Source organism: Lichenostomus cassidix, chromosome 1 (genome assembly GCF_008360975.1).
Source record: "Lichenostomus cassidix isolate B80296 chromosome 1, HeHo_3.0, whole genome shotgun sequence".
In the NCBI taxonomy this organism is placed as follows: Eukaryota; Metazoa; Chordata; class Aves; order Passeriformes; family Meliphagidae; genus Lichenostomus; species Lichenostomus cassidix.
In genome coordinates, this window is record NC_139479.1 from 93,738,858 (window position 1) to 93,761,945 (window position 23,088).

The following is a 23,088-nucleotide window of genomic DNA, read 5'->3' on the forward strand; positions in this document are numbered from 1 at the left end:
TAATTTTTTTCAACTGACACCAATTTTCCCATATCAAATAATGCATTTTATCTCAGAAGACGTACTAGGTCAATGGTTTGGACTGACGAGGGATTAAAATAGTAACATGTTCTAACTAAAATAATTCAGAGATGGAAAGGCTTGGTATGGAGGAAAAAACAACCTATCAAAACCCAGCCATATCTAGAAAAAGTGCTGTTATACCCTAGTTCCAACAACTTAACTCCCTTCCCCTCCCTCCCCAGGAGAAATTGTGATGCTTCTCTGTCCCACTGGTGAGGAAAAAGGTGATTCTGGCTGATTTGCAGTATTCAACATTTGAACCCTTCCCAATTCAAATGCCAGAAAAGTGTGGAATACCATTAAGCCTTATGAATGAGGAGCCAGTGAGATTTCAAGGAGTGTGGGATGGGTGTTGCCTTCTGTTCCTCTTCTAGTTTCATGTCATTTCTCTGTCTTCTTAAGATCAAGCTGTCCTGTCCTTTAGTGAGCTGCTGCCCTTCCTAATGCTCCTCGATCACCTGCTGTGACAAACCTACAGCCACTTGCTGCACCACTTTGTGTGCTCATATGGCCACTAGTGGTTAACCCAGAGGTGCCATTGCTGGGCCAGCTCTACTTGATACCACCAACACCACTTCCCAGCCTGAACAACAACTGGCCCTCTGTACACACTCAGGTGTTTCAGAGTAGCTGGAACTCACGGGCACCTGGAAGAAGTGCTGAAGTCCCCACAGTTGCCTGCACAGCCACCTGTGCAACACCAGACACCAGGGGTGAAGAAGCATCGTCTTGCAAACACTCACACTCCTCCACCCCTTTCCCAAACCCACCCACTGAAGGTTTGTGTCCCCAGTTCACTCCCCCAGTCACCCTTCATCAGCTCTGTGTACCTTCAAGGAGATCTCAGTTGCTACTGGTCTCCTTGTGCTGGGGCAGTGCTTGTGCACCCACCCCACTCCATCCTGCTGCCCCCAACCCACAAGAACCCCCAGAGCAATCCCCAGAGCCAAGGAAGACTCAAGACCTTGCCCCTAACCTCACATTCAGTCTCCTCTGCTCCATTGGAAAGACTGAGGCACGTACACATAAAACTATGGCAAGGGTGTCAGCTGCAAGACTTTCTCCTGTCATTTAGTGTGTGAGTAAGAGTTCCATTCCTCCTGCCACAAAACTGAAATTAGTTTGTTGCATGCTGTTAGAGAGTAACTATGATTGATTCCTGCAATTGCTCCGTATCAGAGGAGGGTAAGTGAATATTTACCAGATACTGGTACTTTGGAGTTTGCTCAATATTATTAGATAGATCAGGATAATAAAACACTTAGGAACCCTTTGATCTAAAGGCTGCACATATATTTCAGACCTGAAATGTCCATGGTACCAGAACATTTGCTCATGTGTACAATTACAGATTACCATGCACAGCACACATTCTTCCTGGCTTTCCCTTCAGCTCTGCTAAGTCAGGCTTTTTAGAGTTCAGTGTCACCTGGCTTTGCCCTGTGCATTGCCACAATCTATTAGGGAAGAAAAAGGCCTATTAATTTTTTTCTTAAATAAAAGATTAGAATTTGAGAAAAGCAGCATTTCTAGCAATACCATGTACAGCACAGATCTTCAAGGATTTTTAATGTACTTGCTTCAAGATGATCGTAGTTGTTCTCAGAGAGGAACTTCCCTACAGACTATGCCTTTACACATCACTAGGTATTTTACCTTTGAACCAGGTTATACCTGCTGTTACTGGAAATAAGTAATTGTACTAACTGGATGGTTGGTTCCCAGAATAGTAATTTTATAACTAGGGAGAGTACTAAGACTGCAGCCTTTCAAATCTCTGAATATATTAGAACTTAACTACTTGGCAGCAGTCAGGGGACAAAAAACCCCTGAGTGCCACCTTAGCAAGTTCTTATTAGCAACACAAATATTTGGGCTTCTGGACAAAAGATCATTACAGGTTAAATGATATTGGGATAGCATCGTGTGGTTGACTAAAAATGAAATAAACTGCTAATGCAGTAAAGAATGCATCTATTTACTGGCCTGAAGCCACGTCTAAAACAGGAACAGAAAAATTTCTGAAAATTTTTCTCATTTTATGTACTACTGTGTACAAGTAACACATATGGTTTCTGGTAGGCATTTTTCCAAAGGAAAAGGAAAATGAAAGAGAGAAAAAGGTGAAATACATCTTCCATTATACCCAGGGATTATTATTAAAGGTTTTAGGGCTTTGTTTGGAATTGCAGTGCTAGTCTGGTAAACTGTTATGCAAAATTACTACTAAATCAACAGAACTGCTGCCATGGAATTGGTTCTTCTCAGTTCTGTGAAACACAATAGGGTTTGTTGCTCCACCATCCCTTCTGCCCTTGCCTGGATATATTCTGCACCATGAAGGCAATATAATGGACTTCTGTGCTTGGTCATCATCTCTACAGTATTTGCCTTCCAATTAACCACACTATCTGAGGCCCACCAAATCCTACGGGAAAAAGCATAAAGAAGGCAGGATTTAACTTGCAGAGCTTTTAAGACTGTATGTGGGAGGCTTAATGCAGGTCAATGAAGGGTTTTAGAGAACTGTAGAACTGTCTAATGTTTTTAAAGATAATTTTCATTTTAAATAAACTTCATTGTCAGAGTCCAATATGTCTGTGCCCCCAAAATGATATGCCAGGAATCAGTTTGATCCGATGTTACTTTTGGTGCAAGGAGACAGACAAAGGGGACACAGTACTGGATAACACAGGAAAAAGAGAAGACACGGAGCACCTGGGAATGCTGCTCAGTCTTTGGTCTGCCATTTCTTTCACAACCCAAATCACATCTTCAACCTCAGCCTGAACTGACTCAAATAGGCTGGTTTTAAACTGGCCAACAAAGCTACAGAAAAAGGCACAACTACCCAAGGATTCCTTGTCAGCACCAGAGCAAGGCTGCTGAAATTGTTCTGCTGGGTACCCTGCTGCCTCATCCAAAAGTGGCCTAGGTCACCTCTATGGGCCAGAGTTTTCTCCCTGGGAATATCCCCACCTTTGTGTTGTGGAGCAAATGCCCTCTTTATGTCTCTATCTTCCAATTTCTCATCTATAAACCTTGTCTACTATCACTGCCATGAAGAAAAATGCTTGAAACAGCCAACGTACCTTGGCTGGGAGAAAATCTGGCACCCAGCTGACCTGAAATGTGACTGAATTCAGTCCTTTTGTCCGTTACTGCCTTTCAAGTGGTCATTTTATGATATGCTCTCCCACTGTTTTTCCTCCAAAAGAGAAAGCAGAGTGACATTTCCTACCCTTCCACTCTCCAAACTGACAGAAGTTCACCCCTGTAGTGAACTTTTTCCCTTGTAAGCAGACAAGTACTTTGCACAGAGTATGTGTTCTGGACAAGTGATGGACAAGAGCCACAGTGTTTAGGGGAAGCATCTGAAACCCTAGATACCATTCTGAGCTTCAGAGGGCACCCACCTCTCATAACAAAAATAGGCCAGAAATACAGTAAGAATAGACCTCTCTCATGGGGTTTTGGTACATCAGCTCCTGTTTGAGGCCAGAGATGTCTGAAAATTTGAGAGAGAAGGTTAAAAGAAATTTTGGTGCTCATAGGAGAGGAAACTAAAAAAGGAGAAGGAGACAAGTGAAAAAAAAGATAAAGGATGAGAGGGAAAGGAGAAAAAGGAGAGGACCTTGATGTTTTAAAGAAGGATTTGGGTTTGGGGTTTTTTAAAATAATTTTGGTTATGCCCAAGAGCTACTAAGTCTCAGTGATCAGGACAAGCACTACCCAAGGCCCTAGCTCTCCTCCCCCTCACTGCCCTGTATCACTTGCAGTCCCTACAGAAATGAAGAGTACAGAGGTGTTGTACAAGCTATGAAAGCAGAATAGTAGGACCTGGTACTCCCTATGTCTTTATGCTGCAGCAAAAGGATTACACACAGCACAGGGAAATGAGACATAAATCTCCTCTAGCCTCAATACAGGAGATAGATCCCTGCTGGGGGATCTTATGCTGCCATTAGCAAAAAGCATCAGCACCTAGTGAAACTGGTGGGAGTTTAGGGCTTGCAAAATAAAATAAATGTAGGACTGCCACTGGAATATTCATTTAGAGCCCTTGACAACAGTGGGAATCCCTTCCTGGGTTCAGCTGTTCCAGACCAGACTGGAAATGCCAGCCAGAAAACAAAGCAATGAGAGGCTACTATTGCCCTTTATATATTTAGACTCATTGTAATGTAAACAGATATGAAACCTGAGAAAGCAAAAGCTCAGAGCACACCTTATCCTTTGAGGATGTTTACAAATTGCTAGTCCTTTATAAATAGAATAACCAGGAATTAGAAAAAAAAAATCCCTTGAAGATATTTCCTGGTTCCTGCTTAAGCATGAGAAGGAAGAATGAAGACTTACTCAACTTGGACCAGGTCCAGATGCACACTGTCCCCTCCACATGGGGCTTTGCTTTTGGTAATGCTTGTATTGATGTTTGCCATTTGAACTGACAGGGCCATGAACAGCAGCAGCAGGCAAAAAGAAAATGTTTGGTGCAGATGGTGGAAAACCAGGCTTGGCAGCTAGTGGGCTACAGACAGTCCTGAGCAGTGCATATGAGGGCCAAAGGAGGAGGAGGATTCCCCAAGATGGCTTGGTGGCATGGCCCTCAAACAGAGCTAATAAGAGAGTCCTCTGTTTCTCTGCCTTTTTTCAGCTTTTGATGGAAGAAAACCAGCTCTTACCCAAAATCCATTTGAGGACATTCTGCAAAGTCAACTGCTCTTCACAAAATGCTGCTGTTCCCTTAACAGCATGGTATTTTTGTGCAGTTCTTTTTTGGATATGATTTCCTTGTGTTTGTGGTGCTGTAAATCTGGCTGCACACAAGGGCAGAAATATGCAAGCAGGTGGTTGCCAGAGTTCTCCCTTCAACATGGCACAGGATCTGCTAGGCCAGGTCACACTAGCCAAGTTTAGTATCTTGTCTGAGGCATCAGGCAATGCCTACTTCTCAAGAGGCAGATTCAGAATTCCATGAATGATTTCGGTGCTGGCTACGAGGGAGAAAAATTCCTTTCTCCCTAAATAAATCAAATACTCAGCATCCCAGACCTTTTGCTATCAAATTCAATTTTTACTTCTGCTTTGTACTTCACACACACTGCCTCACTTACATGATGGCTTGCCTTCCCAAATCTTGGGTGAACTCTGTCTCATTGGAGCCCACACTCTTTCTGAAAGGGTCTGCCAAATCCCTTGCCCTTGTCATGCCACATGCCACAGGGCACAGACCATGCCAACCTGCAGCCAGAAGCCAGGCATGTTCAGCTGCCCTGGGGACAAAGCAGGTGAGGGAATGGATACTCCTATCATCTTGCTTACAATTCAAACAGGATTTAAAATGTTGCAGGACCTTCCAAACAAGTGAATTCAGTCATTTATGAAGGTGGTGTGGAGCAGGTCAGTTGGGCTTGTGAATAGCACAAAGCTTTGAAGGAAACAGAAATGCTTTGAGAGCTTCAATGATGATATAAGGGACTGTATAAACATATTCATACTTAATTTTCCAGACAATCACAAGCTCTTCAATGTTTACTGAAACCAGTGACAGCTGTCCAAGTCCTGTCCCACCAGAATAATTTCATTCAGCCACCACACTTCAGTTTCTCATTCTTGAAGTGACATTGCCTGAGCTGCTCATTCCTGGCCCTGCCAAAGGACTAATACCAAGAGGCTGAAGGACTAAAAGACAAGTCCTGAGACTTGTCCCACCTTTCCTGGGGCTGGTGTGGCATACCTACCAGCTGGTGCAGCTGACTCTCACTGCCCTCTAGTGCAGGGATCAAACTTGCTGAATAATTTAAAAGATGGGGATAGTTATGAATGGAACAGACACCCGTGGCTGAATGGTGAGCCAGCTCTTGCTCAAGTATCAGAGTCTGTGGCTGGCAAGGAGACTGCCAAGTTGTATTCCTGGTAGCACACTGACCATGACTATGAGGCCACCAATGTGCTTTAACAGTGAAGAACAGCCATTATGTCTTTTTTTGCAGGCAGAAATTCCCATGCAAATCGCAGGCAAAACAGTTAAGTATCAGCAAAACAAAAGCATCACATCATCATTTTACATTTTAGAAGGGTTGGAAATGGCTTTTGGGGGTAACGTATCTAACAGAATACTTGGCTAGTTCATCTCTGTCTCACATTTTGGTGGGTGACTGCTGAACCAATTCATGAATCTTTTCACCTTACGGGAGGTTTTAGAACTTTTCCGTCAAAGAAGACAATATAGTTTCAAACTACTGAAATCTATGAAAGCCCCAAAAAAATATCCCTCTGTGCAACAGTGGAATCATTCACTTCAGACAATTTTAAATAATCTTGATTTTTCTCTCATTGCTTCAGGCTTTAGAGACATTGTTAAGACAGAAAACAGAGCAATCTCATCATTAGATTCAGCAACCACCTGCAATTAGATACAGCAAGATAAAATTACATTACTGGAGGGAAAAGATCTACTTACAGTGGTTCCAAAAAGACATTTGAACTATTTATCTTCTGCTGCACACCTGGCGTATTCTGTCTATACTTTTTATCATGAGACAAATGAATCTGAATGAGCTGGGTCAGAATGACCACATTCTTGGAATCCACTTGATAGCTTCCTGTTGAAAAGAGGTATTATAAGGAGATGAAGTTAATAATGTGAAAGATTCAGAAGAGTGGCATGGAACTATAAAGCTTTTTATCTTTTAAACCTTTTGTGGCAGATTAGTTCACTCAAGATCATCCAGTCCATGGCATTTTCTCTACAAGAGGCTGATATCTGGGCAAAATATGAGAATTTATATAAATTTGTCCTGTAATCCATAAAAGACAGAACTTATTTCAAAAGCATGGTGCTAATGAAGCACCATTAGGCAGTCAGTGGTATTAAGTGCCTTGGCTCTGTGGCTGCATTTAACTGACATGAGATGTATTAATAGATCCTACATGCCTCTAGCTCCCCAATACTCACTAATCTATACCCACACTTGCACAGCCTGCTGCCCATCCCCAGATTTGGCTATATCCCTGTGAAGCTTCTCACTCTTTCCAGATTTATCTAGCCTAAACAAGCTAATTACCTGCAAACATCACCATCTCATACCCATCCCTCTTCCCAGCTCTTCTAATATATACAAGTGGGATCCACCATGCTTGCACATAATGAAAAAGCAGCTCAAGGTACTGTGGCCAAAACTAATTTTAATTTCAACAATTTAATTAGATGACTGTGCAGAGCAAATGAACATCCTTCTCTGGCTCCTGGTAGAGAGTTATCCACATAAAACCACATCATTACAACGTGTCGTTTTGAATTCAAGGACAGGCACCATGACAAAGTCTAATTATGGTCAGAGCTTGAACACATTGTTAACACTGCTGCACCTATTCTGTGACTACTTAGATTTTACCTTCAATGACACCTTCTAACCTACAGCAAATATAGCTGAGCAGCTCCTTCTGGTCACCTGAGTAACTACTTCTTTTGAGAGGACTATTTGTACCAGTCTGGCTGGTGTATCTTTTGTGAGGCCTCCACTAACTACAGTCAGATGATCAGGCTTCAGCACAGACCCAGGAAGAGAATCCAAGATTTATGTATGTTTGTGGCACTACACAGCCAGATTTTCAAGTGAAAAGCTGCAACATCTGCACACAGATAGTGCAACTTCCCAGTAATAAAGGTGTTCTCACTACTTGGTGTGAGTTCCCACTGGCTGAAAACATAGACACAGTGTAGAGGTGAATGTTTACTACCAGGACAGCACACTGAGACTCTGACTGACAGCAGAAAAATAAGAGGATTTCTTTAAGCAGTTGTTTCTTAAAATGCATCTTGTGACAACTCACAGGTCTGGTTAAACCTTTGCAGAATTAGACAAAAGTATTGCCAAATAGCTGCCATTTTCAATCTTAATTGGCTTATTTCCTCAGTTGCCTTGGGAAGAGTGTCAGTGTGTGAAGTGATATGAAGAGGCATACTTGCTCTTCCTCTCTCTTCCAGAGGTATTCTTAGCAAACACCTGCTGCCACTGCTCTGCCATTGAGAAACAAGGATCATTTCATACCCACTGGGCTTTTCGTCCTTACAAATGCAGTCATGGAACAGCACAAATCCAGCATTTGTGTAACAATTCATTGTATTTGACAACAGCTAGAGGACAAGAAGAATCTAAAAGGACAAACCACCAAACATTCCACATCCCTCAATGTAATAGGTAAACACACTGTAAACGGAATTAGTGGAGTTGGAACAGACCAGCTTGTCTGTCTGAGAGCACAGTCTTAAGTGCACCACTGATCACAGCCAAACAAGTTTCTCTTAAGTGCTTCTTCTTTGTTTTTTTTCAGTGCTTTTCTACAGGGAGACTGACTAAGAAGTATGCATAAATTTTATGCCAAAATATGTCTCTATCTAGCTTCAAATCAGAGTCATGGGAAAAACTCACACTGGCTTTAGCAGAGTTTGCTCAAGCCTTTCATCTATCCTAACCTACTGCTGATAGCTATTTGTGTCCCTAAACGACCCAGATGTCCCAGATGATGGCACATGAGCAGTGTATCATACTGATCCTAGCATGAAGCAACAACTTGACTATTACTAAACTATTCAGAGTTAGGAATGAGGAAAGCAGAGATAAGCACAGCACTGCTTTCACAAGGGTGTAAGGGAGCTCCATGGACTAGTGGGTGCTGACCCCACTCCTTTATGCCATGTTGAAAACTCCATAGCCTGTGGATCCCAGTCTTGTCCCTTTTGCTCTCAAAACCACACATTGCTCTTCCAAAGTCAGTGCAATCCTATTGTTGCACGAGCACAGGAACAAGTTAATATTATCTATTTTCTCACTTGTTCTTATGCAGCAGTAAACAAAAGCTTGAAGGGGCTTATGTTTAGAGAAAAGGGAGCAAGCTGACTGAAATTTATTGTAAGGTCAGAGCGTGCACACAGGCTGGTACTTCTGGTAGCAAATGGTAGCTCCTTCCCAAGCTGCCCTGCAGTGACATCTGCATGTGTCTAGGTACAAGCAAGGAAACAGTCTTCTATCATGAATATTTCAGAATAGAAATAACGAGACACAACTGATTTTCCGTTACAATTACTATTTTATAGCGTTGTGCAAGATAAAAGTCTGCCCCCCCCCTTCCCTGATACAATATTTGAGATTTAGTAAATCAGATAACCTTAAATTCAGTCGTCAAAGCAATATTAATCCTGCCCCAGCTAGGCTAGTCAGACAGCACAGTGTGACAGACTATAATTTTGGCAATAATTTGACAGAGTAGCATCATTTTGCCTTTCACTTTAGGAATACACACACACTTATGCCAATGGGAACACAAAAACAGAACTGAAAGGACAATTCTCTAATATAACTGTTTGAAAACCTCAGTTTATATCACTGATTAACTGGTAGTTATTCTTTACAAGCCCAGTTCCAGTACTTTCCATCAAATATATCTGCTTTTAGGTATTTAGTACATAATTGCTTCCCCATAACTGTAGGCAGTTCTAGCAGTCTTGCAGTTCTAGCAGTCTAGCAGTTCTTACTCCTCTGTGTTTTAATCACTTAGCCAACACTGGGATCCTTAATACAGAACACTGTGATTTTAAAGATGTCTCAGTCACATTGTAGCTACAGAGCAAGTATGCTGTGAGGTTGAACAGCACAGTCACGAACTCTCCCTACTCCTCTGCTGGGCTAGGAAATGTGCTACCAAAATCCGTGCTACTTATTGCCCTGAAACTGTCCTGGAGTTCCACCTCCACCAATATCTTGTAACTAAAAATGGAGCTCTCACCTCACCCCGAAGAGGTCGCTAATTAAAATGGTATTTTTAGACTCTAGGTATACTCAGATACACTGCAATTGATACTATAAATATTTTGGGGTTTTATTTTCTTATACAATTAGTCTCTAGAAGAAGGACAGAATTTTCACCTTCACTGTAATGATAGCCCAACTTAAGAAAATATATACTGAATATAAAAGAGAGGAAAGAATAAATCAGAAGGCGTTCAATGACTTCAGCAGTTAGCCTTTCAACTGCATTAACAGGTGATGGTGGAAATAGCAAACAATTAAAAAGCAACAGCAGAGTAGATGAATTCACTGCATCAGTTCCATCTACATTTTAAAGATAATTGTATTTTCCCACTTTTTGCTTGCCCTTTTTATTTTCCCTCTAAGCGAAGGAAGCATTTGTTGCAATCTCAGCCAAGGCTAGAGAGAGGCTTCAGGGAAGAGGAGATGAGGTTATCTGCAATTTCATCAAGTTCCTAATAGCTCAAGTGAGAAACATATCTATTAATCCAATGTTCTGAATTTTCTCTGGCAGATCAGGCCAAGAGAGACATCAGGGAAAATTTCCTGTTCCCCCATAGATCTGCTCAACATTTTCTCACTACCTCTTCAACATGTCCTGATGTTGTTTATCTGGTGTGCAAAGAACAGAAGGCACACCTGACTTAACTTCTGGCTTGGAAAGGAACCTGAAAGGACTACGGAAGGCTACAAAACAATGCTAAAATGCTGGAGATCAGTGGAAGGGGAAATTCATATTACTTCACCATTTCTAAGACCCATAGTTTAATATGGCAAATGGAAAAGCACATTGTTCAATACACTGTTCAATACATTGCTTGCATTACTGGCTTACACAGCTGTATGATACCCAGACATTTTCTTGGTGCTGATGCATCACTTTCATAAGACTTTTTACAGAAAAAGGTTACAGCTTGAAAAGTGTTTTATAGAATGGGAATGGAGAGACTTAGATCACTTGACAGTTAAGAACTGAAGGCAGGTCTTTGAAACCTAGACTAATGCCTAAATTATTGTATCTTCCTTCCCTTTCCATCCATAATTCCAGTTGTTAATCATCCACTTTAACACAGAGTTGCCCAAGAAGTGCATTAGGGTTTTGATCTGTGTACTTCTGCTCTTTTTATTGTCCTAAACTCATCAAATATCAGAGTCAACTTGAGTAAAAAGGGTCCACCAGGTAGACAATTTTAATGAAAGCTCTTTGACACTGGAACTCATTTTCTGCCATGGACTTTGTTTGTATGCATTGCATTCAGTAAGGTTTTGTGTACCCTCCAGGAAGGCTGACCTGCTCTCTAAAGACAAAAGATGCAGTAAAGAGAAATAAAGAAGAAAATTATTTGAAATTCACATTAATCAATTAGCATGCCCTTGACAGTCATTCTAAGCAGTAGGAAGTGCATTTTGCTTCACTGTAGTTTTGCAGAGAAGATAGATGCTTTTATAGGGATGAATACATAAATATTTCAGATGATAAGCTGCTTACATTGTAGACTTCAATTTTCCTAGTCCAAGCAAGAAAGCTGCTTTCAAAATTTAGCTTTTGTCTGTCATTCAGAAATATGTAAGCCCTGGACAGGAGCAGGTCTGGTCTACTTACAGGGAAGAAACTGAGGCAGGGCTGCCACCCTGAGCTACACAGGTCTTTGTTATTCTATGTAAAACAAGAATAATGTACAGTTATCTGCACTCAGACTAATGCATAACATTGTTTTTGGTTACACAGGCTAGAGGAGAGATTTGGACAAATTTACTACCATTACTGTAAACTGGTTACAATTTTGTTAAAGTATTATAGGTTTTAAGGGAGATAAAGTTTAGTGACTATTTAGCAAGTTCATGTAATTGTAGGTTTTATGAAAGGAAGAAACACTGAAATTCTTTGTTCAGTTCTTAACTAGACAGGGAAACTGGTAGCCAGGCAGTCAAAGTTTCACCTTCAGAATACCAGCCACTGTGTCAGCTGAATTATCTCTTTGGAGACCTCCACCCCATCTATTTACCTGATTTTTTCCCCCCTCATCTGCTAGGTCCTTGGCAGATACTATTTTGGGACACTATTTGTTTTGCCAGGGCAGCCATCTCTGTGACATCTATTTGTAGATTATATCCTCCCCTGCACTCATACATGAGGGTGCAGGTGCAGATGAGGAAGTCCCTTGCTTTCACTGCTGCCTAGAAAAAATGTTTTCTGAATTATATTTGGAATTAGACAAATGAAATCAATTCAAGCTAATCAAGGAATATGCTGGTACACCACTATCAATTTACACTCCACTGAAGTGGAGCTCAAGCCCAAGTCCAGCTATGTGTGTACAGAAAGGTACTACACACCTCTATATAGTCAGCCCATCTAGCCCCATAAAAGTTGTCTTGGCTCAGAAGATCTAAGCAAATCCAGAATCCTTCATATTTGCTTGGGAAGCAAGTAAACTTGAGCTTGCTTGAGCAAAAATGCTAAGTTTATCTGAGTAACTTTTAACCTGAAATCCACTCCCATGTGAATTATGGAAGCTATGACATATATTGTTGCCAATAAAGAATTCAACAGCCATGTCTGCTGAGGAACTAGGAAAACAAAAAAGAAGAAAATGATCCCTCTTTCAGGCCAGTTTCTTCCAGCACTATAGAGCTAGCAGGTGTGGCAGAAGCCAGTAGAAAGGACATAACTAGTTTATTCTGGTCTCAAATCTAGTCTTAGTCTAGGATATAAACTTCATCTCCTAGTGACTATAATGCAGCCTTTTGGAGCTAGCTGGTGTGATAAACATATTCTGCTTAAGTAGTTTCAAGCCATTTTTTCCTCTACAGGCATAACTATTTCAGTTGGAAGTGTGTTCTCTCTTTTTTTTCCCCTCCACATACTGAAATGGTTGTATTTGCATCATACACCTTTATACAAATATAATCTTCATTCACAGTAAAGGAGAGATCACAGAGCTTTAACTCCAGGATATTTAAAGCCACTGCAATTTCTCTATGTAGACAAACCAGATAATTTCCAACACTTGGAGATTCATCCATCAGAGTTCTTGCGATTTGGCTTGTCACAGAGTTGGAGAGCTTCCCAAAACTCGCCGTCAGGAAATATTGTCACAATTTGCAGGATCCTTTCCCACAGTCCCACTTCAGAAAAGCAGGCAGCCTTCTCTTCCACACAGCTGACTTAGAGCAGTGCTTGCTCCAGCCATTCTCTCCCTCTCTTCTTTCACTGGAGAATTTGCTCTGCTCTGTCTAATGCTCCTGAGTCATAACCCATGTCTTAATGTCCATCTCTGAATGTCTCATGTGCAAGTTAAATCACAGAAATAAAAGGCTCCATTCTTAATAACAGTTCTTAGCAAAAAATCTCCAAAACTGTACCCTTCCATGACCCTCTTACAGGCTTGTGTCTTCTCTGTCATGAGAAGCTGGAATGCATTTTATCAGGTTTCAAAGATCTGATTGCCTGTGAGGGATGCTAAAAATATCAATTCAGCAAGGAGAGAATTACACTAATTTGCAGTGCTATCCATTATTTTGGAACAGACAGTGAGTCCAGTCCCAATAGCTCGAAACTGCTCTCATGAGCTGTGATCCTTTATTCCTGGCTCTAGAAATGACACTTCTACTGCCTCCATCTACTGAGGAATCCTTTCTACAGCCTCAAGGAGCAGCTTGGCTGGGACAAGTGCTGAAAGCAGGTGGGCAGGCAATGACTTGGGATGAGCTCAGGAACATCTGCTCCCGCCACCTCTTCGGAGCCATGGGGATGATGCGTGAGCCAGGGCCACCTCACCCCACAGCAGCCAGAGGAGCAAAAACTCCTGCCATTCTCCTTCATTTTTCAGCTGGGACTTACCTTACAAATCTTTCCTACTTTATTGCTTCAGGATGACAGGCAGGACATTAAGGATAATGTGGAGCTGAGCAATTCGAAAGACAGGAAAACACCTCTGTGCATCACCTCACATGATTGCAGAAAAGATCTATAAATTAAAAAAAAAAACCACCTTTTCTTGATTCCTGGTATAAAACTAACATTTCTATTGTTTCTTTCTTTTTTTTTTCTGTATAAAGCAAATCACTTCCATCCGTGTCTCCTTGAAATGCTCAACCTCCTCTTTTAGTTTTATCAGACCTAGACCCAAGAAAATCCAAATAAACTCAACATGATGTAAATTGTGTCTTAGAGTTGATCTTATTCAGATGCTTCTGGCTAATGAAAGAGAAATTCCATAAGAGCAGAAAGTAAAAGTATGATGTGCCCCAATAAAAGTGTGAGCACAGAGGTGCACTGGGACCTCAAGGCCTTCACAGTCAGAACATCACAGGTGCTGCCTGCTATAATGAAAAAAACCTGTTGAAAATAGAGCCATGAGAATTTGATACAAGAGTTTATTGAGTGTCACAACAGCCTCCAGAAATGCTCTGCAAAGATGTCTCACAGGGCAGTGTGTCAGGCTCTGAGGACAGCACTGGCTGACCCTCCACTGGGCACTTTGACTTCAGGCAACAAGGCACATTTGGGGAAAGTTCCATCTTTGGGGACAATAAAGGCATTACTTTCAAAACAAGAAACCTAACAGCTCTAGAACTAACTGCAGGCATAGGACAAATTGCCTAGGAGTCTAATTTTATGTGTAAATGGCAATTAAGTTCTTGGATCATTTGGGTTACAAAATTCCACAGTGGACCATCTGGGATGTGCAGGACCAGTAGTTCTGCCCACACACCACAGATTTTTTCTTCACCTGTAGAAACTCAACTGTCTGGAAGCAGGATGTCTCTTGCCACTCTGTAAGGAGCAGCTGCCCATTACCTCACATTTCAGTGATGACCTCTAGCTGGCTCTACACCAGTAATTTCTAGGGGACTATTCCCAGTTTACCACATTGTAGAGAGGAGAATTTGGCTCACTGAGGTGAATGTGTGGGAACTTGCAATTATGAGTAGATGCCACCATGCCCTGCTCCCTGCATCTCCCATGCCTGACAGACAAACCCTGAAGAGGAATACCTACCAAAGAACCTCCACCTCACATTACACACTGTAATAAAAAACACTGGCATTTTATTTATGTTGCCAAATTAATAGAAATTATCATCAAAAAAACTATCTTGGCAGTGTCTAATAACAAGGTTTTTAGAGGGCTATATTTTTTCCATAGCTGCAACTCTTCAAAACTGTAATGCTTTGTTTTGACTTGACTAAGGGCTGGGGTGGGTAGGTGGGTGGTCTGGAATCCATATGAGCCACTTTAAGTACCTTAGTCACACCAGAAGCTTCAAGCTACCGCAGCATCCTCTCTGTTTTTCCTGTTAGCAATGATAAAACCTTAAAATGAAAATAAAAAACAAAGATTTCCAGTTTAATTAGTTACAAGCCATTTTTACATAGCCTTTCCCTTTCCAGAGATACTCAGCTTATGAAGTGTTTGCTGCCTGGTAACTGGTTTCTCTAAGTTTTTAGAAATAAATAGCTCAGCATGTTTCATTTAGTTATTCTCTCACTGACTTGAAATAATACTTCACTTATTTATCCCACTTTTTTGTGGTCCTTCTTGTTCATTCTTGTTGAGTTCCACTTGTCAGTATTTGAGAGCAGACCTTAAAGAGAACCCAGCTCAGGTGTTGATCCAATGCTCTCACATGGTATCTTGCAGCCTTACACCTCTGAAAATGCTTTCTGATTGCACTGAAAAAGCAATGACAGACCAGCTCTTTAAAAATGCCTTTTATAGAGTGTCACTATCGAAAATGATGTACCTAAATAAAAATTCCTAGTACTTCCTCCCACCATGAATGTCCTAGCAGCATCTGCTTGACAGTTTTCTATTTCCTGAAGCAATTTGGTCTGTCATGGTGTCCCACAGTATCCAACAGCTGTTGCCAACCAAGGAGTAGCTTCAGCTCCACAGTGGGTGAAGTTTCTTCTGGGTAGCCCTGCAGCCTCCACATTTTTGCAGTCCTGGAGAGAGTTTCCTGTCCTACAGGATGCATCACTTCCTTTTGACTACCACAGCCAAACTTCTGCCAGGCAGGTAGCATTTTAAGACTCCAGAATTGCACAAACACCATTTGGGAATGTTTGAGAACAAAATATTATTTACTTGGTTACAGTACAGCTACATTATTCATGCAAATCCATTGCCAAGAGAGCCTTGTCATAATATAGCATGTATTTAGGAACAAAGAAATAAGGAAAAAGTTCACCCTTCTCATAACTGGTGGGGCATCATAAATCCTAGGTTCCAAGAGCTTTCGCCCTACACTGTAGCTCTGCTGATTTCTTTATGCCTTCTCTCTCTTAACTGAGACTTCTGTATTCCTGCCAAGTGTTGTTTCTCTGTCCTTCTCTCCAGGCTTGGATAACTGCACTCCTCCCTCTTTTTTCAGGCCACCCCTCTGCTCTCTGTGGTGCCAGCTCCCAAGTACACCAAGGTGAATCAGGAAAAACACCAAAAATGTCAGAATATGGGCCCAGATAAGCACCAGCATGGAAATAGTGTGGACAGCTGTGGGACTTGAATCAAGCACACACAAAAATGACCATTTAAATCTGTACTCATATCCCCTTTAGGCCACAAATGAGCCTTGTCTCACTGGTAGAGCCTCTTTAATACCATTTTGTTTTCTGCTGGTGTTTCTAAGGCTGCAGACAATATGAAATGCAAGAGATGCTGTTATTATTGTGTTGCAGCCTGGAAGATGTGGAAAGAAGCCACCAGTGTGACCACTTTGTTCTGATTACTTGTGTGGATGCTCTTGTGATGGAGACTGCCTGTCATGCTAGATAGCCTGGGGAATGGTGTCCAATGGGTTTTTAAAAGAAATTATTTTAATTTCAATAATTTTTCATTTAGTTTTTGATAGTGAGTCTAGTCTTCTAGCTGGGCAACTACATCTATTTTTGTTGCCCAGTGGATTTGATCTCTAGCTTTGCAGGCTGCACAGGAGCCAGGCTCTGGGTTCTTGGTGTATGTGGAGCATCGGACGTGGTGCCTGACCATCTGCAGTGACTTCTGCACAAGCAGTGAAACAAGAGACCTCATCTTGACTATATTGTGGAACAGGAAGGGATCACAGGGATAATACACACAGAGAGGCTATATTATTTTTCACCCCTGCTATTCTGGACAGTCCCTCCTATTGATTATATTAGCATACACTTCATGTTGCAAGGAAGGAGAAAACGCCAGGTTTCATCAACCTTGTGTTCAGAGGCTGATATGTTTCTGTCGAGAACCAGATGGAAGTGGAAGGGGAACACTTGAGAACCTACACAAAGGATCAGTGATAACCCAGCAGTCAGCTTGTTCTTACATCAAGGGCAGCTGATCTTTCCTCACTGTGTTAGCAAAACTAAGCAAGGCTCTGCTGGGCCAAGTGTCCTGGCACATCCATGTCCTAGCTCTGTGTCTCCACTGCCAGCAGCACTTTGGTCCTGGCCCAGAGCTCATAGCTGAGCACTGCAGCACCAACAGGAGCATGGGCAGGTTGCAGGCAGGTGACAATACACCTGCTGGCTGCTCCTGGGGGCTCAGAGGGGACTGACACCGTGAGAGTTCCTAAATGGTGTCTAGGTTTGGAGACTGGATTTACTAGGCATGGCACACAGAGCCAGGACTCAAGCCACAGGCATGGGTTTTTTTCTGCAATTACATTTCCATAATGTGTGGTGGGGCCTGTAATAGCCAGTGGGATGCTTTCACAGTGAAAGCTCTTAAGTGTTACTAATGAATTACGTTATGGTAAAAGCAACAGTAAACAGAGGGTGCTAATTTAGTCAGGAAGTATTTTAGGGTCTGATTGGCTTTGTACTGCAGTCAAAGATTAATTGGGGTTGGATATTGTTGCTCATCTGGAAGGTCAACTAAAATGCCTGGATGTGTGGAACAATGTCATTGTGCATCACCAGGGGACTCTGCAGGAGTCAGAGGCAAAGGTGACTCCTGGGCCTGGGCATCACAGTTTCTGAAATGTTGTCATAGCACACCACAACATTTTAAGGCTTTTTAAAAGTGGGAGGTGTACTGATAGAAGCGCCAGAACACATGTGCAATCCCAGTGTGATCCATTTAGATAATGGAATATATTTTATCTATGCAGATTGCCTAATTCTAAGAAGCCCTCAGCTTCACTTCCATTAGTGAGTTTCTTTTATGAAGTTTTTCACTTGTTTTGGCCACTCTGTTTAAAAGTTAAAAGCTTCTGGGAAGAAAATACACAGAAAGAAAGTAACCTGACAGTTTGTATCACACATTTGCCTAAGCTATCTTAAAATCCTGCAGAAAATTTATTACACAAATACACTGGCTACCATCACATTTTCCCTTTTCAGAATCTCTGAAAAACACAATCTGTTTAAAAATCACAAATTAGGCGACTAGTAATGATAGCATTCATGTAAACCTATTTTTTTCAAAATTATTTAACATTTTTTCTGGCTTTTAAACATCTATCTTTCATGTTTTAAAGCTCTTCTCAGCAACCATCAGGGAAAGTTACACTAACTAAATAGAAAGAAAGCTGAACTTTGGTTAAGCCCATAACTCTGACATAGAACCTCTGACTACTGAGAAACTTCCAATAAAATAAAGAAATCTGATAGCAATGGCCATAGCTTTTGAGGAACCTCACACACACACATACAAAATATTCTGAGTAGGAAGAATCAGTGATTGGCAGGCTTGGGTGAAAGACTGAAACAAAGGCTGAAGCTTCATACTAGATCTAAGTCAGCATCGAGTTTCAAAATGGCCTAAAAAACAACAGGAAGAGCCTGAAAGGTATTTCCTCGTGCAAGAAGACCATGTCCTTCAGGGCCTAGGATATCTCTGTAAAGGTCTCTCATTCCCTAAATCTGCCTTTGCTGTCAGCAAGATATACCTGAAATCACATAACTTTGTAGGGATTATTCAAATCAGAAAAAGGAGTTTAAGGAATTCAAAGCATTGAAAAAATGTCACTCTTTATAAGTGTGTTTGGGAAAGCAGTTTGGTTTTAGTTTTCTGTAGTATTCAGGGATCCTAAAGAAGAGAACTGAGCCTTAGTCATATTCTTTTCCCCATCCAGATCAAAAGGCAAGAGGAATGTATAAGATATTCCTCTTCAAGGCCTACCAGGTGGGCCACAGATACTCCTTTCAAGGTCTACTGCAAGGTACACCAGGCTCAACAACTGCATCTCCACAGGCCACTAAAAATCTGTCTTTTCACCTCCTCCCAATTTTTTTGTCTTTTCCTTTTCCTAACTAACTAACTTCATTCCTTCACCCCATTCTCTCAACCTTTCTCATCCCCTACTCAGTTTTTTTCCATCCATTTTCTTCACAAGATCTTTCTCTGTTGTCCTCCCTCCAGTGTTGCCCCCACAATTCACCTTGCCCCATCCCACTCAGGGTATAGAAGAACTGACCCAGGTTTAGATCCTGAAGCAGGGTCTTACAGGATCACATCCTTAAGCTACTTTTTTCTGGTCCCCATTTATACAGGGGTTTAACTTCCTGTTGATTCCTGGTGACATCAAGTCTTTCTCAACAGCTGATTTAGCTTGGGATCATATGGCCCAAAAAGAGCCTACCAACAGGTGAGTCCTACTGAGGAAACATCTCTTTTTCATGGAAACATATTCCCCCTTCATCTCCCACATGATTTCTGTGCCCTGTCTTGCAGAAGTGGCTTTCTTTTTTTAGACACCCCCCTTACACAATTATAGGAATTTTATATATGATTTCCAATACAGACATTGCTTTGTTGTCGTCACCTCCTTTCCTGTCAGGCATTTGGCACTTCTGTGGCCTTCCAAATGATGGCACATAAACCCTCTGTTGTGAGGGTTATGTAGCTTGATTTAGCTTATCTCCTCAGATCTGTGTCAGCAGAACTGAGAGCACATCTCCACATGCTGGATGAGGTTCACAAAATAGGTTAACTCTTTGCCTTCACCTTCAATGCAGCATCTGACAGTGAATGTTTAGTACCTGGCATTTATCCGTTTGAGGCTGTGGTAGCTATTTGTAGCTCAGACCAGGGGGTTCATGCTCAAGAGACTCTGCCTGCCTTTGCTGAGTCAAAATGCACCAATAGAACAGGAGCAGCAGGAGGCTGTCAGGATCAGTGTGCTGCCTACACATGCTCCACTCCACAGGCTCCACTCCTATCCCTGCTTAGGGATATCATAATAGCACCTAAAGGCTCACCCAGAGTTAAGGACTAGCTGTGCTGGATGACACACAAGGAAGGGAGGGAAACCCGTGGCACAAAAAGTTCAACACTGACACAGTTCAGACAAAGGAGCAAGAACCCATTATCTTCCCCAGATCAAAAACAGGAACTGAAACAGTGACTTGTCAAGGTCACTCAAGAATTGAGCAACAGAGATCAGAACAGAAATTTTTATTTCTCTGAGTCATAGCTCAGTGTCTCAGTCACAAGGCCATCCTTCATCTCTCACTCTTACCCCAAGGGAAGAACATGTCATTCTTATTTGCTCACCTAGCAGCAGTCCTGGCTACAGGCCATGCACAGGGTCCTTCTAAGGGATCAGGGTACCAGCTGGGGTGGAGTCTGAAGCAATAGGGACACATGAGCACTCACCTCCCTGCTGGAGGCATAGGACACAGCTGGTGTGCCTTAGAAAGGCTGCCTGATTCCTATAGTACCCTCAGATTTCATGTCTCATGAAGCTGATGGAGACATGGAGATCTCACAGCCCATTCCCCCTCAGATTAGGTTTCTGAACATTTCCTTTATGGCATGTGGAGAGAATCTGAAGGAGAGCTCAACAGCACAGATATTTTCCTGGCAAGGGAAGAGCTTTGAAGCTCTCAAGTGGTCCCAGAATAAACTTCATGACTTGGGAATGAACACTATGTGCTAACAACATCATCAGTTCACAGCTTTAAAGGCAACCTTCAGGGCGGCTTTTCCCGGTGCCCACTGCAGGGCTGTGATCCAGACAGATTTTTTGGAAAGAATGAAAAGGGTTGAGTGGGACACCTCCGTGGGATGCTTCTCTGGGCATGCATGCTCATCTCTGTGGACATCTAAAGATGGGGGGCACTCACCCATGAGAGGCAGATGTGACCTGGAGTTTTGTCGGAGGCCCAGTCCTGCTGGTTCCTCTCACAAACCTGGAATCTCACTACAGGGGGAATGGAGGGCAAAGGGAATCACTGGGACACGATCTGGGAGGGGAATTGCAACACAGAGACATGGTTTAGGCTGATATAGCATAGCCAGACAGATTAGGAAAGGCCCCACAAATACCAAACATAATCACAAGAGCAGTGACTCATATAAAGCGATTCCTTGCAGAAGATGGACAGGGACCTAAATGGGAAGAAGGCACTGATCAGGTAGATGGTTTGGGATACCTGCTGGCAAAGAAACAGTGTGGAGGAGAAAATAAGGTTATCTAATGAAAGCAGGTGCAGAGGCAAAACTCTGGCTCTGTTGAAATCCAATACAGAAAAAAGACTTCAGGGGAGTCTGGGTTTGGCTGGGGAGATTTCCTGTGCTTGTAAGCCTGCGTGCATTGCTTTTGTTCACAGCCACAGCATGGTGCATGTGTGGTACTGCCATGTACTGGAATGCCATCTTGGCCTGTTTATGAGGAAAACTGCTGGTTAGAAAGTACAAACCTGTAGTTATATCATACACCCAATCTTCAAAACTTTTGAAACCTTGGAGAGTTCTTCACTGAACAAGCTGAACAAACAAGCTTTCCCTGTCCCTCCATGTGGTCCTGTGAATGGTTTCTTAAATATCTTGAAACAAAGTTGTTTTTCTGCATGAAACTTGGTCCATTTAAGACCAAGTTTCATGATCTACCCTTCTACTGTAATGGAAGTTTCACTTCACATTGCTACCAGTCCCAGGCAGACACTGTGCAGCAGAAGCAATAGCTTGGGAACTATGGTTTGGGGCAGAGTGGCTGGAAAGCTGTATGGCGGAAAAGGTCCTGGGGTTGTTGGCTGACAGGGGCTGAGCATGAGCCAGCAGTGTGCCCAGGTGGCCAAGGAAACCAATGGCCTCTATCAGTAATGGTGTGCCCAGCAGGACTAGGCCAGGAAATGTCCTCCTGAACCAGTTTGCCCCTCTGGTAAGGCTGCAGCTCAAATCCTGTGTTCAGTTTTGGGGTCCTCACTACAAGAAAGACATTGAGATGCTGGAGGGTGTCCAGAGAAGGGCAATATAACTGGTGATGGCTCGGGAGCACAAGTCCTGTGAGGAGCAGCTCAGGGAGCTGGGTTTGTTTAGCCTGGAGAAAAGAAGGCTTTGGGGTAACCTTATCACTCTTCACAAGTACCTGAAGGGAAGCTGGAGCTGGGTGGGGGTCAAACTCTTCTCCCAAGTGACCAGCAATAAGACAAGAGGAAATGACGTCTAGTTGTGCCAGAGGAGTTTTAGATTGGATATTCGAAAAAATCTCTGCACCAAAATATTGTCAAATAAAGGAATAGGCTTGGTAGGGAAGTGTTTGCATCAGCAACCCTGGAGGTATTTAAAATATGTGTAGATGTGGTGTTTAGGAATACCGTTTAGTGTTGGACTTGGCAGTGTGAGGTTAATGGTCGGTCTTAATGATCCCAAAAATCTTTTCCAGCCTAAAGAATTCTATGATTCTAACCTGCTGTCAATCTGCAGAGTTGTTCCTGGGCTCAGGACATTTTCTGACAGTGGGAGAGCAGAAGCAGCCACAGAACAAGATGGTCTTTCTTCAACAAGGAGCCCACACGTCTCCTGGCCTTGTCAAGTTGGATCTCCAAGTTAGTGACCACTTTTCCTTCTTACAGAGGGAAGAGGAACAAAGATATTATTACTGTCTTACTCACATCTGCCCCCAGTTTTAGGAACAGATCAGTATTTGCAAAGATACAAGCAAGAAGTTGGTGACAGCTGGGTAGGTTTAGCAATAGACTTAGCGAAATCTCTGTCGGGTCTCCCCACTGAGATTATCTTTCACCCTTGCAAGTTCTCCCACCTGGTCGGGAGCAGTGCAGGAGAGCACAACAGAGGAGACAAGCATGACTACAAAAAAAATGTGTAGAGATGCTATGGCTGTCTTGAGCTGACACAACCTTTGCTAGAGTTCAATTCACCACTTTCCCTTCCTTTTTCTTATGCTGTATCCCCATGCTGCAAGTTGATGCATTGCCACATCACCACATACTTATTAAAGCCTGTGATGACAGTCCCAGAGCCAGTGATTTCCCACAGATA

General features: G+C 42.4%; 1 long non-coding RNA gene across 2 annotated transcripts in view; it reads right to left on the bottom strand.

Annotated features, from left to right (window-relative positions):
- LOC146445311 (uncharacterized) overlaps window positions 1-23,088 on the bottom strand; it is a 273,530-nt gene that overhangs the window by 36,001 nt on the left and 214,441 nt on the right. For both annotated transcript variants that reach the window (XR_014854489.1, XR_014854491.1), the window contains exon 4: window positions 6,530-6,671. This is a non-coding gene — a long non-coding RNA (uncharacterized LOC146445311). The remainder of the gene's footprint in view (window positions 1-6,529; window positions 6,672-23,088) is intronic.